The sequence below is a fragment of the Pongo pygmaeus genome, chromosome 15 (assembly GCF_028885625.2).
Source record: "Pongo pygmaeus isolate AG05252 chromosome 15, NHGRI_mPonPyg2-v2.0_pri, whole genome shotgun sequence".
Taxonomy (NCBI): domain Eukaryota; kingdom Metazoa; phylum Chordata; class Mammalia; order Primates; family Hominidae; genus Pongo; species Pongo pygmaeus.
Window position 1 is genome coordinate 70,283,524 of NC_072388.2, and position 13,331 is coordinate 70,296,854.

At 39.6% G+C, this 13,331-nt stretch overlaps 1 protein-coding gene across 27 annotated transcripts in view; it reads left to right on the top strand.

The window, feature by feature from the left end:
- Positions 1–13,331, top strand: part of SIPA1L1 (signal induced proliferation associated 1 like 1) — a 412,571-nt gene that overhangs the window by 26,766 nt on the left and 372,474 nt on the right. The window lies entirely within an intron of this gene.

Genomic DNA, 13,331 nt, shown 5'->3' on the forward strand with positions numbered 1-13,331 from the left:
ATTTTTTTGTATTTTTAGTAGAGATGGGGTATCACCGTGTTGGCCGGGCTGGTCTTGAACTCCTGACCTCAAGTAATCCACCTGCCTTAGTCTCCCAAAGTGCTGGGGTTACAGGCATGAGCCACCATGCCCAGCCAAAATGTAGTATTTTGTGACTGGCTTCTAATAATGTTTTCAAGGTTTGTACATGTTGTAGCATGTATCATACTTTATTTCTTTGTATTGTCAAGTAATATTCTATTCTAATAACATTTTGTTTTTTTCTTTTCATCAGTTGATGGACACTTGGGTTTTTCTACTTTTTGGCTATTAAGAATAATGCTGCTTTGCAGGTGTAAGTTTTAATGTGCACATATGTTTCCATTTTTTCTTGGATATATACCTAGGAGTCGAATTGTTGACTTATATAGTAACTCTATGCTTAGTAACTCTAAACAATCAAGCCTTTTGAGGAAGTGCCGGACTGTTTTCCAAGGTGGCTGTACCATTGTCCATTTCCACGAGCAGTGTATTAAGGTCCCAGTTTCTCCACATCTTTGCCAACACTTGTTACTGTATGGCTTTTCTTTTTCTTTTTGCTGTCATAATAGGTGTGAATGACTTTTATTTCCTTAATGACTGATGATGGTGAGCATCTTTTTATGTGTTTGCTGGCCGTTTGTAGATCTTTGGAGAAATGTCTGTTTACATTTTTTGCCCATTTTAAAGTTAAGGTTTTTGTCTTTTTTTGTTGAGTTGAAAATATTCCTTATATATTTTAGACACAGATCTTTTATTAGATTTGCAAAATGTTTCACTCTGTGGGTTGTCTTTCTATTCAGGAGGCCAGACTTTAAGTGGAATACAAAAGAGAAAAGGGCATATAGTAAGCATGAAAACAAAAGAATAGGCTGAACTGCTACAAATATTTTAGACAGAGTATACCTAGGGTGACCAGTGGCTTGCAGGAAAAAAATTTGAAATTACCACAGTGATTTAAAAAAATTTTTGGAAGTATAATCCACATCAAGTACGCAAACTGTAAAGGTACAGCTTGATAAATGATCAGAAAATGCATACACACATGTAACCATCATACAGGGTCAACAGAGACTATTACCAGCGCCCCTAAGAGCCATCTTCTGCACCTTTGCAATCATTAGCCCTCCTGCACCCCAAAGATAACAGCTCTTTTGACTTCTGTCACCATTGATTAGTTTTTATATATTTTTTGAAATTTGTAGAAATGGGATTTTACAGCATGTTTTCTTTTGTGCCTGGTTTATCTTGCCTAACATGTAAAATTTATCCATGTATTTCCTGTAGTTCATTTTCTTTAGTCAGTAGTTTTCCGTTGTATCAATATCCAACTCTTTATACTGTCTTCTCTTGATGGATGTTTGAGTTTCAGTTTTCAACTTCTGGTCATTAGGCCCTTTCTTGCATGCATGTTGAGGTGCACAGGGGGCATGCCTTCCCATTAGGTATATGTCTAAGAGTGGACTTGCTGTATCATAAAGTGTATTTGTGTTCCGCTTTATTAAAGTGTATGCAAATTAGTTTTTAAGCTTTAAAACAAAGTGATAACTAAAAAGAGGCTAAACCCACTGTTTAATTTTAACAAAAGGGATTTCAGAGTAATCACTCCTTTTTCTTAGTATCTTTTATGGTAGGAAAGTATTTTTCAGACAGAGAAGGTTAGAATATGAAAGATGAGAGTAAAGCAAACAAGTTCTTACTCACTTAAAATAACTAAGAATCTCCAGGCTGAAATGGATTCTTCCCCAGGATACTGAAAACTCTACCATTAATTTGAGGAACCGCAGTTGGGAAACTTCGAGAACTGATAAGGTGAGAGAAGCTCTTACAGGGGCAAAAAGATGATACCTTTTCCTCATCCATCACAAGGGTTGTGGTCAACACTCCTGTTAGCAAAAGACAGGTTAGCAAGAAAGAAAGCATGACAGATTTGTTTAACAAAATTATATATGACATGGGAGCTTTCAGAAATGAAGACTCAAAGACCCAGGGAAAACTGTTTCTATGCTTAGATTTGGTAGAGAATCATGGCCATGTAGTAATGTGATTGCACAAACAGGGAATGATCTAATGGTAATAAACTGAGAGGGGAACCCAGCAAGGCCTGTCCAGATTCTTCTCAGCCTCTCTGTGTTGAGCATTACTTTTCTGCTGGGTGTAGGGCAGAACCCTTCTGGAATAAGGGTCTTATGATCTATTTTCAGGTAAGATGGGTTAGAGAATTCCTTTATGACCATACTTCACATAGAAGGCAGGGGAAGTGACCTTGTTTCTGGGGCCCCTCCAGTTTCCTTCAGTTCAGAATCCTTTGGGGTAATGTATTCTGAGCCCTGACACTCCTGAAATCTGAAGGTTTACATCAGTGTTTTCATTTTTTTTCCCTAAAGAAAGGAAAATATATTTTTTTTCCTAAAGAAAGGAAACTAGAAAAAGTTTCATGTGACTTTCTGACAGAATTTTAGTATAGGTTTAAACAGGTGATTTGATAGCACGAGAGAAAAAGGTAGTGGTTACCAGGAGCCAGGATGGTTTCAATATTACAAAAAATTCACTGGGTTTCTAATTACTGTGGGTTCCTGGTACTCCTGCTGCGGGGGGAACAAAGGTGAATGTGAAGTTCTAAATTTAGGAGGTTAGCTTGTAGCTAGTATCCTTAGTGCATTTCCTTGCACATATTTTTTGATGGCCCAAGAGTGGGGGAAGCAGACGCATTAGTAAGTAATCCCCAAATACAGGCAGAGTGCCTAGGAAGCTGGTTAAGGAGTGCTCTTGTGACACTGGGGAGGATGTGGAGAATAGGACATCTTTTGAAGAGGTGATACTGCTTCTAAAATCTGAAGAGACTAAGGGAAGATAGAGTAGGGTGGGGAGGGCGGGCAGGTGCTGAGGCTTGGTTATAAGAGCATTTCTGCTAGATGGAGTAAAGTGATTATGAAAAAACTTTTCAGAAGTGGGAGGTCTCGAACACCTATTCGTGATCACAGACTTCGTGATCTGCCTGCCTTGGCCTCCTAAAGTGCTGAGCCACTGCGCCTGGTTAATATGGTGAAACCCCGTCTACACACACACACACACACACACACACACACACACACACACACACACACACACACACACACACACACACACACACACACACACACACACACACACACACACACACACACACACACACACACACACACACACACACACACACACACACTCTTAGCTGGGCATGGTGGTATGTGCCTGTAATCCCAGCTACTTGGGTGGCTGAGGCAGGAGAATTGCTTGAACCTGGGAGGTGGAGGTTGTAGTGAGCTGAGATCGCACCACTGCACTGCAGCCTGGGCGACAGAGCAAGACTCTCAAGACAAAACAAAAAAAAGTGGGAGGTATTGCCACTGATTGGCTTTACCCGATTGGCCACTGATTGGCAAAACCTAGTGAGGTTTTGCCTATTATGCTAAGGACTTGGGGCTTTTATAGGCCTAGGGGAGCCCTGGAAAGATTTGAAATATCCAGGGAGCAGAATGATCAGATTTGCATTGAAAAAGTTTGCTCATAATGTGGAAAATGTACTGATCTGGTTCCAGGGACATAGGAAACTCTTACAAGAGTGAAGTTAGGGATTGCAGTGGTCCTAAGTCCCCCAGAGGGACTTAGGAGAGACTAAAATAAGTCATTCTGTGCTAATCTTGTTTTCTTTTAAAAATAGATTCTGAAAAGTTTAAATAGGTTGTTAGTTAAGGGAATGCTGTCTTTTGATTTCAACAGAATATTTAGTTTAACAAAAGGCTGTTCTTATGAACAAGATGGGAAAATATGATATGGGTATTAGGTGGATTTGTAGCTTGTTGAATAGTAGATTTGATGGATCTGCACAAGCTGGGAGAGAAGCATTTTGTCCTGTGCTGTTGCACTCTATATTTGATTTCTGTGAGTTACAGCTTTGATCTTTGAAATAGTTTTATTGTTAACAAATTTACATGTGAAGTAAAGTTAGAAAGGTAAGGTAGTAGTTGACAAATTACTCTCCAAGTTTAAAATATGCCTTTATAAAATTTCAAAGAGGTGAAATTGGTTGTAGGGGTTGTGGGGGCAGAAATGCTACTCTTTAGGTTGCAAGTACAGTATAATTACATAAACAGATAAACAGTTTATCTGTGATACTAAAATTTCATGGGAGAGGGTGATTAAGAAAAAAATGCCTAAAAAGTCTCTTTAGGGGTGCAGTGATGGAAAAAAGTTGAGAACCACAGCTTTAAAAGAAAGCTGTTGAAATGGCTAGCCAAAACTTGGAATAGATGGAGATAGTTGAAAATTTCTACATTTAGGACTCGACACTAAAGGTACCATGATAGGTTAGGAATATTTCATGATTTATGTTTATGTGAAGAAAAAAAATGGAATTAAATCCCTTTGTTACTTTTATTTGCTTCTAAACAGTATGAGTCAGTAGGGTGGATGTGACTGAGAGAAAGGTTAATGCAGCCTTAGCTTTCATTTATAAAGTTCGGTGTGAATAGAATTCAGAGTGTAAGAGTTTCCTATATGGTTTCCTAATATGGTTTATTATACCATAAACTGATCAGAACCTGATCTGGAACTTGGAAGATGAGAAGTCTCAAAACCATGTTGAGAAGAGTTATTCAGACAGAACAACAACCAACTTATTGTTTAAATATAACAAGACAACTATAAGAATTTATGGCTTGAATCCACAAACATAATTAAACAATTGGGCAATGCTGTATAATTAATAGATTAATTAAATCTATATCGAGTGCCTACTATCTTCCAGGTGTTATTCTAGCTACTGGGGACTCTGTACTCAGCCAACTGGACAAAATGTCTGTGTTCATGGAACTCACAGGTTAGTGGATGGAGCCAGACAGTAAACAACATAAGCTTGTAAAACATATCTAGTATGTGAGATAGTGTGCTAGGTATTAACAAATGTGCCAGAGGAAAAATAAGTAGAAAAGGAGTATGATGAACAATGGGACTGGTGGAAATATTAGAGTGGCCAGAGAAGGCCTCATTGAAAAGGTGGTTTTTTTTTTTTTAAAAAAAAACAAACCTTATATTGTAGTGTAACAAATACAGAAAAGTGCAGAAAGCACAAATGTACCATGGGATGAATTTTCTGTCTTTTTCTTTTTGAGACAGTCTCACTCTGTTACCCAGGTTGGAGTGCAGTGTTGTGATCATGGCTCACTGCAGCCTCCCTGGGCTCAGGTGATCCTCCCACCTCAGCTTCCTGAGTAGCTGGGAGGGTTGAATTTCTGCAAAGTGAATACACTTGTGTAATCAGCACTCAAATTAAGAAACAGAATTTTAACTGCCCCTTAGGAGGTCTGGTTACCCCCGCTCCCAGCTGAAGCCTTGCCTCCTGAGGACTCACACCATAGGTTACTGTTGCTGGTTTGTGAGCTTTATATTAATGTCATAATGTATAATATAGTCATTTGTTTCTGGCTTCTTTTACTCAACATTGATTTGGTGAGATCCATCTATGCTCTTACAAGTATTTGTAGTTTATTCATTTTTGTTGCTGTAGAGTATTAAATTGTATCATGATACCACAGTTTACTGTCTTCTATCTCTAGCTAATGAGTAGTCCTGCAGCAAACATGCTTGTATATTTCTTTTTAGTGATGCCATCTACAGGGGATATAATTAGAAGTGGAATTGCCAGGTTATAGGATATGTGTACATTCACTTTGGTAGATACTGATAAACAGTTTTCTAAAGTGATTATATTGATTTGTATACCTATTAATGGCACGTGAGAGCTCCACAGACATGTCAAGATTTGGCATCTCCTGCCATTTAACTTTAGCTGTTCCGGTAGTTGTGTAGAGATGTTCCATTGTGGAAGACTAATGCATTTAAGCACCTTTTCATATTTATTGGCCATTTTGAACCACTTTTTGATGTGATAGAAATGTTCTGTATTTTCATTGTGTTGTGGTTAAATGACCATATACATTTGTGGAAACCCACAGAAAAACTGTACACTAAAAAGAGTGACTTTCACCATATGCAAATTATATGTCAATAAATAAAATGACTAAATACCACGTTCATTATTGATTTATAGGAATTTTAAAAATATATTCTGGATGAGTTCTCCATTGTATATGTGTATTGCACATCTGTTCTTCCACTTGCTGGCTTGCCTTTTCAGCTCTCTTAATGGTGTCCTGTTTTAAGAAATTTTAGTTTATCTCAAGGTCACAAAGATAAGGATGAATTTCAAGTAACCACTTGAAGAAGTAAGGTCACTAATCATACAGGTGTCTGACCTGGGGGAGACATTTTAGACCAAAGAGGCAGCAGGTGTGAAGAACACAAGGCCAGGTGCCTAGAAGGGCATGGCTAGTAATGGAGGAGCGGAGATGAGCTGAGAGAGGCATTGAGACAGCAGGTGGGGCTTGCTGAAGAATTTCCTCTCACTGAGTTGGCACTCCTGAAGGGTTTTAAGCAGAGCATTGACATGGTCCTACCTAGGTTTTAACAGAGTCGCTAGGCTGCTGTGTTGAGAATAGCCTTCTGGGAGTGGGGCTGAAGTAGGGAGCCAGTTAAGAGGCAGTGGTGGTGGTCTGAGGGAGTGATTATGATGACTAGACCTGGTGGTGGCAATAAATGGGATAGTTGACTGTTGGTGGGTTTTCATTGTGAAGCTGAAGGATATGCTCATGGTCTGGAACTGGAATGTGGAAGAAAGGAGAATGGCACTAGGTCTTATTTTAGTATTTTTATTTTTTGCCTGAGCAACTGGAAAGAGGGGAATTGGGAAGTTGGAGATGGGGAGAAGGTGCAGAAGATGTGGAGTAGTGCCAGCCATCTGCTTGTATTTTACAGATGTAATCTTAATTTTTTTCAGCATTTTATAAAGAAAGGCCATTCGAATACCAAAAGAATAGGAAAGACACAATTTCAAAATAAAAATCAACCATTTAAATTGGATAAATTTAGCCTTATGAAATACTCAGACAATTTTTTTTTTTCCCATTTCTCTGAGGACCTACAGATGCAGGTATTGTTTTGCAAACCAGCTTTGGGAATCACTGATTTGTGGTATTATGCGTGTATCCTTTGATGTTGATACTATTAACAAATGAGCATCATATCCTTAATCTTGCAATAAGATTATGATTAGAGTCTAAACATGATAAAAAATTAAAGTAGGCCATGTGTCATTTCTGGCCTAGAGATAACTTCATTTCTTTTTTTTGAGATGGAGTCACCCTCTGTTGCCCACGCTGGAGTGCAGTGGCCATCTTGGCTCACTGGAATCTCTGCCTCCCAGGTTCAAGTGATTTTCCCGCCTCAGCCTCCTGAGTTGCTGGGATTACAGGCGCCCGTCACCACACCTGGCTAATTTTCCTATTTTTGTAGAGGGGGGGTTTCACCATGTTGGCCAGGCTTGTCTCGAATTCCTAACCTCAAGCAATCCACCCGCCTTGGCCTCCCAAAGTGCTGTGATTACAGGCGTGAGCCACCGCGCCTGGCCCGATACTTCATTTCTTAAAAAAAAAGAGTGTGTGTGCCAGGTGCAACCAGAGGACACATATGGTACATGTGTAGTCGTAGTAAAGCTTGAGAGTCATCGTAGTAACTACTTTGCAGACATTCCCTATGAAATTTTAACATGTTTTTGAAGTAGCCAAGCTCTAAGTTTTCCTAAGCAAGTTGATTTGCTTTGTTCTTAGGGAAGAATATAGTTTATGTTTTAACTTTTGCATATTCCCATTCTCCCCACCATCAGTGCTAAAGCTAAGTGCACTATAAATTGTTTGATAAAAGCCATTCAGGGAGCAGGAGGCAAGATGGGGTACTGCGATGACAAAGGGAGAGCTTGCTGAGTGCCTGGAGACCCAGGGCCTGGGGGGCACTAACATTAGTGAGACTTGTCTTGAATCACTGTGCCGAGATGATGCATACTTGTGCTTTGGCAGAGCCTTGAGATGCACTGAATCATTATCAGTGTCATTAAGGGCCTTCAGAATTGTGTAAGCGATCTTTATAAAGTTTTGCCTTTGAGTATTACCTGAAAAGTACCTTGTGTAGTTTGACAGTATTAGTCAAAGATATCAAATGTCCTTTGTAAGATTCTGTTGCCACTTTAAGGACCAGTATTATTAACAGCTGATTACTTTTTCCATCTTTGCCAAGTAATTGTATAGGACTTAATCTTTATACCAAGAAGAGAATTTTAACATGCCTAATCACTTCTCAGTGCTTCCAGTCTGCTTTTAGTATTAGATAATAGTGTCCTGTTTTAGTTGCCTGATGTGTCTGTGGTTTTAATGTGATTATCTTACCCTGAGGGATGGAGAAAATCAGTGAAAAGTTCACTGCTGCTTTGTGAATTAAGTTATGCCTTGGCACGAAGTACTGATCATTTTGGCATTCAAATACAGCATTAGATCACCTTGCCTGCAGTAGGGGAATGTTCTGAAAGTGCTACCTAACACTGCAGGATTCTCCATAAACTTGAGCTGGTATAGAAAATGATGTTTGTTGTATCCTCTTCTCAAATATCTTGCCAAGTTACTGTCATCAGACTATTGATAGAAAATTAGTTAGGCAACCATTTTCTTCTCCTTGCATGGCAGAGGTGATGAAATTTATGAGAAAGTACATATAAGGGAAGGTTCGAAGTGTTGATTGTGAATATAAGCCCTGGCTTGAAACAAAGAATTCTTGGCTTATATGGTGGAATGTTCTGTGTGTTGTTTTCTTTTCAATCTCAGCTCTTGTATGTGGAAATAATGAAATGAATATTTGCTATGAGTGTTAGTTGGGGTTTTTTGTTACAGATACTAAGAGTTATTCTAGTAGTATAAGCAGCAAGTGATTTATTAAGGGTGATAGCTAGTTTAGCAGATTGGGCAGACTGACAGAAGAGACTGTACTCTGAGTTTCTGGGAATGGTTGCCAGTTCTGCACTGTGGAACAAGCCTACTGAGGAGCTGCTGCTCCTGTTAAAGTCAGGGTGCTGCAAACCAGGAACCCAAGCAAGACTCACCCCCCTTCTTCCACTTTCCCTACGTAACTCCGTTCTGAAGGAGCCCCATGTGGTATGTCTGGTTGGTGGAACCTAATTAGCATGTCTGCTTGTATACCCCCAATTTGCTTATTTGCTTTCTTTTTTTAAATTCTATATTGGGAAGTGAGGTTTACACAGTAAGGAAGTAGTGAAAACATAACAAAGATGATTTGGGGCTCCATGAATAACAGATACTTATTACAGTACCAATTTAAAATAATATAATGTTAATTATAATTATAAGCAGTATAATAGTAATCAATAATATAAGCTTTTAAGTGAAACTTTTAAGGAAATCTACTATTTAAAAACGTACTTTTTGGGCGAGGCACGGTGGCTCATGCCTGTGATACCAGCACTTTGGGAGGCTGTGGCAGGAGGGTTACTTAAGGCCAGGAGCTCAAGAACGGCCTGGGCAACATAGGAACTATGACTTTGTCTCTACAAAAAAAAAAAAAAAAAAAAAGCACACCTGTTGTCCTAGCTACCAGGGAGGCTGAGGCAGGAGGATCACTTGAGCCCAGTTCAAGGCTGCACTGAACTATGATGGTGCCACTGTACTCCAGCCTGGGCAATAGAGTGAGACCATGTCTCTACAAAATACAGCAACAACAAATACTATTTCACTGAGGGGATATATAAAGAATATTTTATGGTTGTGTTACTTTAAAATTCTATTTAAGCTAGCAGGGGTATGTTGATAGGAAAGCCAAAGACAGAGAAATTCCAGGGTTTTTTTTTTTAATCCTTGGTGAATACCACTGCAAGTCAAGACCCATTCTTGTGAATTTGTTTTTCTGATCAGAGAGAGTTGAGACTTTATGAATCAGTCAGTATAAATTCATTAGTTATTTGAAGAATATTGAAGAATGAAATTAATATGAATCTGATGGTGGGTTAGCAGAATTACAAATCATAACATTATTATAATTTAAAAAAAATTTATGTTTTAGAGACAGGGTCTTACTCTGGTCTCCTAGGGGGAAGTGCAGTGGCGTGATCATAGCTCACAGCAGTCTGAAACTCCTATGCTCAAGCTTAGGTGATCCTCCCCCTCAGCCTCCCGAGTAGCTGGGACTGTGTGTCACCGTGCTTGGCTAATGTTATAATTTTTAATAGATGGCTATTTATCTGAAGTTTTTTTGTGTGTGTGTGTGAAAGAGAGTTAGTCCTAAAAGGGACTTCGAAATCACATGGTCCAACACCCTGATTTTTATAGTTGAGGAAACCAAAGCCCAGGGCCTGAAGTGATTTGCTCAAGACTATATAGCTGGTTGGTGGTAAGGCCGCCTGATTTCATAGCCTATTCATTTCCCACTAAACTCTCTAGGAAAGCACAGGTTTCTCCACACTGGGAAAAGCTCCTGGATTCCCCGTACTGGGATTTGAGCCCTGACGTAGTAGTCAGGATGTCTTAGTGGAGTTGTTGGTTGATAATACTAGTGCTCTTTTGTTTTTTTGAGACAGAGTCTCACTCTGTCACCCAGGCTGGAGTGCAGTGGCATGATCTCCGCTCACTGCAATCTCTGCTTCCTGGGCTCAGTGATTCTCTAGCCTCAGCCTGCCAAGTAGTTGGTGCTGTAGGCATGAGCCATCAATGCCCGGCTAATTTTTGTTGTTGTTGCTGTTGAGACACAGTTTTACTCTGTCACCTAGGCTGCAGTGCAGTGGTGCCATCTTGGCTCACTGCAACCTCTGCTTCCTGGGCTCAAGCAGTTCTCGTGCCTCAGCCTCCCAAGTAGATGGGATTACAGGTGTACACCACCATGCCCAGCTAATTTTTTTTTTGTGTTATTAGTAGAGATGAGGTTTTGTCATGTTGGCCAGGTTGGTCTCGAACTCCTGACCTCAAGTGAGTGGTCCACCTTGGCCTCCCAAAGTACTGGGCCATAAGCCACCGTGCCTGGCCTCTATTTTTTGTATTTTTGTAGAGACGGGTTTTGCCATGTTGCCCAGGCTGGTCTTGAACTACTGAACTCAAGGTGATCTACCTGCCTGGACCTCCCAAAGTGCTGGGATTACAGGCATGAGCCACTGTGCCCGGCCAACACTGGTGCTCTTTTATGTTTCAAATGAATAGTGGGACATTTATTTTTGAATTTTGAGGAAAATGAATCAGAGAAGTAAGAATTTTGTTCAAAACAACACTTAGGGTAAAAACACACTAAGCATACCTAATTGAAGTTGTAAGTTTCACTTGGTAAAATAAGCTGCAAAAACGAAGGGGGTTTACACACAGTTCTCTTCTATTTTAGTCTTCTGGGTTGTTTATAAATTTGCTCATACATAACTCTTTTGCTAAAGCATTTGCCATTACGTGTATAGTCGGTACAAGTTAAGAATTACTAGGAAACTTCAGTCTGGCTCACTTCATCATCTCCTTCATGTCTTTGCTCAGACACTGCCTTTGTAGTGAGTCTTACCCTGACCCCATCCTGTTTAAGACTGAGCCCACCTGCCCTCCATTCATTCCTGAATCCCTTTTTCTTAACAGCCTGTCCTTTTTGTTTGCAATAGCACTGTATTAGTCAATTCTTGCACTAGTATAAATAAATACTTGAGACTGGGTTATTTATAAAGAAAGAGATTTAATTGATTCATGGTTCCACAGGCTGTACAGGAAGCATGACAGCTTCTGGGGAGGCCTCAGGAAACTTTTAGTCATGGCAGAGGGAAGCAGGCACGTCTTGCATGGCTGGAGCAGGAGGAAGAGAGAGAGTGGGAAAGTGCTATACACTTTTAGATAACCAGATCTCGTGAGAACTTGAGAACAGCACCAAAGGGATGGTGCTAAATCATTCATGAAGGATCTACCCCTAAAATCCAGTCACCTTCCACCAGGCCCCACCTCTATCACTGGGAATTAAAATTGAACTTGAGATTTGGGTGGGGACACAGATCTAAACCATATCAAGCACGTATCCCCTCTGACCTTATGGTATGGTTTGGTTGTGTACCCACCCAAATCTCATCTTGAATTGAGATTCCAATATTCCCCACGTATTGTGGGAGGGACCCAGTGGGAGGTAACTGAATCATTGTGGCAGGTTTTTCCTGTGCTGTTCTCATGATAGTGAATAAGTCTCACTGATGGTTTTATAAAGGGCAGTTCCCCTGCACATGCTCTCTTGCCTGCTGCCATGTAAGATGTCACTTTGCTCTTCCTTCACCTTCTGCCATGATTGTGTGGCCTCTCCAGCCATGTGGAACTGTGAATCTACTAAACCTCTTTTTCTTTATAAATTACCTAGTCTTGAGTATGTCATTATTAGCAGCATGAGAACAGACTAATACACCTTATATGTACATCTCCTCCATATAATTTGTCTATTATGGTTTCTATTTATGGTGTGCCATCTTCTTCAGTAGAGCATATGAAGGCAGGGACTTTTGTCTGTTTATATATCCCCAGGACGAAAAATAAAAAGTGCCTGCCACATAGTAGATAATAAATGTGTTGAATGAATGAACTTGGCAAAAGCAGCTACTTTCTGGGATTCCTACTGGTAAAATGACAGATTCTCAGTCCTACTGGTTGTTTTTTTAATTGACTTAATTGAGGATGGCAAAATCATCAGTTGGTATATAAAGAAAATAAGTGCATGAGTTGTGTTGTATACAGTTTTCTGGAACCTCCTTGCTTGTTTGGCAATAAACAGGGAACTCAGATTCAGATGATGAGTCATGAGATTATGCAGATATTATCAATGGAATTGGTTCTTTAGATATTAAAATCGAGAGTACTAAATGATAAAAATGCATACAGAGATTCTCAGATACAGACTTGGACATGTAGCTGGTTTTTAACATAAGTGGTTTAAAAGGTTTTTGTTGTCAACATTATGGCCCAAAAAGTTGAGTTTCAGGGTATGAGGGTACTGTGGTGATGGAGGATGGATGAGGAAGGAAGTGAAGGCATCAAGATCTCCCATCTTGCGAGAGTTGAATGGTGCTTTGGGGTCATCTAGATGTGAGAGTACATTTCTACTAATCTAAACTTTTTACAAAATGCTAAAACATGAGACAAAGCGATAACATTTAATGAAGATAAAGCTTATAATGTTCTAAAGGTTTCAGATAAGCTGATGGTAGTCTTCTCTTGAGTTCTAGGGTGTAAGGTAGTTTATGAATGGTTATTTTTATTATCTAAAGATATATTTGACCTTTAGAATTCAGTGACAATAAAGATGATAGATAATGTGTTAGGAAGATATTAAGAAACCTAGAAAATACTATAGAAATCAGATATGCCAACTTTTTATATGAGCCT